We start from the raw sequence: 3,474 nt of genomic DNA, 5'->3' as shown, positions 1-3,474 counted from the left end.
TTGAGCGTTAATAGCTTTCGGTGATAAGGCACCACGAAAGCAGCTCGGATACAAATTTACAAATTTGTGTGCTATCCACGTAAAACGCGTCACATCATGCCCAAGGACATTCAGCTGGCCCGTCGAATCCAAGGAGAGGGTGCTATATTAGCTTAGCATATAATCAACGGCCCTTTTCAGGGCTCCAAATTTGATGGATTAGAGTTCAGAAAAGTTTTTTGCAGGCCAAACTGAAATGAGAATTTTCGTTTGGATGCCATACAGCATCGAGAAAATTCCGGAAAGATCTAATCGTTGCTGAAAAATAATCTGCCAGTTCCCTGGGAATTGAAGAATACATCCATGCGAAAGAGTTTATTCTAATGTTTTCTAATTATATGGCGAACACAGCGACCAAATACATTTGATTTCGTAATTTTTCAATCAAGTGTAATTAGCTGGAAAGCTTCTGAAGATTATTCTTTCCCATCAGTAGGATATTTTCGAATCTAATAATGGATGCATAACATGAAAAACGGAAAATGTTTCGTATCGCCAAAATTATATAATTTTCAATCGATTATTGCTCAGTCGCCGAAATTTTCATACTCAGAGAGTTCATTCTCCTCTAGTTTGCCTTCCAAATTGCCATCGTAAACCACACCTTCTCTCGATTCAATCACGCACGAAAAGCATACTGATATGATATTCTGGTGGTGAAACCCATTCATTTTTCGTGAGGCGTCGTGCACAAATTACGTAACGCGATAAGGGGGGAGGGGTTAGATGTTGCGTTACTTTCTGTTTATTAGAGATAGGAAATTGCGTTACGAAAATCCGGATTTTTGCGTTACGTAATTTGTGCACGACGCCTGAGGACATCGACAAGACAACATCGTTACTGAACGAGCTGAACGGCGAGGGATCGAGGTATTCATTACCTGGCTTGACCTGACCTGAAATGCAATCAGTTTGTTTTAACTGTGAGGGAGCGCAGAAAAGCCGATCGATCAGAAGGAGAAGAGAAGGTGACCAAGAGAGTATTAGCATCGAAATACGATTCCTCGGGAAGACATAGAAGCAGCCGCCACACACACACACACACATACACGCGCGCAACTCTTTTCGTTTGCTGGTTATCGAGAGGAAACCTGGAAAGAAATGATCGTTGCTGAAAAATAATCTGCCAGTTCCCCTTGGAATTGAAAATTACATTCAAGCGAGTTTATTTTAATGTTTTCTATCCTTATAATACTGCGACCACATACATTTGGTTTTGTGATTTGTCAATCAAGTGCAGTTAACAGGAAAGCTTCTGAAGATTATTCTTCAGAACAAGGTTTTTTGTATCCAATATTGGATGCATAAAACCTTGAGTCTTCAAAGTAACACTTTCGTTTTTGAAGTCACCCAAATATTTATTTATTCATTCATTCAGGATGGATTTAGATTCAACTTCAAACAAATGATCTCTAAATCAACGATAGTCCTACGTCACCCTTGCGGTTATACCATAGATATAACCCACTTCCTGTTTTTCCTTTTCCTTTTCCTTTTCCTTTGTGAGAGATCGGATCCCTTCTTAAGAATAAGATGAAATGTAAATACATATTAGATATAAGATAGGTTTAAGAATTGAGTGTAATGAGTGTGATTGAGTGTGTGAGTGTGATCATTGTCAATATATCCTCATATCCCCTCCTTTTCCTGAAGAAAATATGTCACCCTCCTAAACTCGAGTCGACCGCGAGTAATCGGTTTCCTATATTATTAACATTAGAATTAAGGAAAAATGTATATATACTAGTAACAATACAGTAAGGAGTTCGGCTCCTTTAAACCTATGTAACTGAGCCTGTAAAAATAAACGATTTAAATAAAAAAAAACCCTCTAATGGCACTGATGATTTCATCCAAGTCTGTGAGGTCATTTTCTACGTCGGAAAATTCCTGCACTCTTCTTGCGCGTGAGAAGTAATGAACTAGTCTTGTTTTAAGACTGTCTTTCAATCCTTCAAATCTTACTACCCCTTCTAAAAACTCTCTGATTGTTTTGAGGTTTCTATCTATAGTTTTTATTTCTTCATCTATAGTAATATCACATCGCGTGAAATCGATATCAAATAGATTTTTCTCTCTTTCGTCTTTCAATCGATCCCGCAACTTTCGTTGTAATGCAGACCGGCTATCTGTTGATTCGAATTGCACTGCTCTAATTTTCAGTTCGTATTCAATTTCATCTCGCTCTAAATGGTGAACCAAAAGGCTCTTGTACTGTATTTGAAATTCTATATCCATTTTCCGATCACAATCAGTAACGATTTTTCCAACAATCAGCGAAACAAATTTTAACCAATTACAGTAAGATTAACGTCTGGCTTCTACAGACTCACTCTGAGTACTGACCGTTCTCAGTTAATGTTCCACAAGAACTTAACTCCCGGAAGATTTGAAAACAACTGCTTGGTTCTCAGGCACAAATCTGTTTCCCTAAATTTATAAAAATCGTATCCCAATCGCAATCGCCTTTCCACGATATTTTAATAATTTTCAAAAAAAAATATCGCCTATGCACAACCCGTTTTATTTCCATGTGTTCATCCAACTATTTCCTCTTTAATCGAAGTAAGTATAATTGTGAATAATAAGAAAACTAAACTTATATAATAAATAATAATTCCTTCTTATAACTAGAAAACCAACACCATATTTGTATATACAAAACAATTTTGTTATTCTATTTATCAATTAGAATAAATTCTACTACCATTCGTTTGGAGAACGAATTCGAAAAAAATATAAATTTATTTTCCCCCCTCGAACAGGAGGTGAAGATTTAAGTAACCGACTGTTTTCACAGTTTAGTTGGGCGCCAATTTGTAACTCTTAGGATTCGGGGATAGGGTTCTCAGGGTCGCTTACTCCCTAGCCGGCTACCTTCAAAACCCTCTTTTCACCAACAGAAGTTCCTTCGTGTTTTTCGCAACTCCAGGGGACCTCCCGCACCTATTGAGGCCACCTGCTAAGCCCCCTCACTGAATGCGCTCAAAGGTTGTGCAGTGCTGACCCATCTCTTCTGACCGATTGAGGACGAGGGCGGAAGACTCCTTTAGAGTCCGAAGGACGATAATAGCGAAGGGATAGTGGTCGTAAAGGAGCACGATTATCTGTTTTATGTACAACGTTTCTTCTTTCTTTATTCTTTCTATTCTCTATTTCCTTTTCATCTGTCCCTAAACTCTCCTACCTATCGTTTCCATATTTATACTGTATGTGACGTCACAGTTTTTCATGCATGATATACTTGCGGTACTTGGGGGTGAATTCTTTCTTTCTCTTGATCAGTGATCTAGCACTGTGAATATTTCAGCTGCTCTGTGCAACTTCCTCGGGGAATTTCCGCTCTTCACAGTCTCTTTGACGCCAATTCGCAATGGCGTATACGGATTGTCGTCTTCGCTTAAAATGGCTGGTACCCTTAGAAAAATCCTCGGT

Source organism: Toxorhynchites rutilus, chromosome 1 (assembly GCF_029784135.1).
Source record: "Toxorhynchites rutilus septentrionalis strain SRP chromosome 1, ASM2978413v1, whole genome shotgun sequence".
Classification (NCBI taxonomy): domain Eukaryota; kingdom Metazoa; phylum Arthropoda; class Insecta; order Diptera; family Culicidae; genus Toxorhynchites; species Toxorhynchites rutilus.
Note: the sequence above shows the minus strand (reverse complement) of the source record.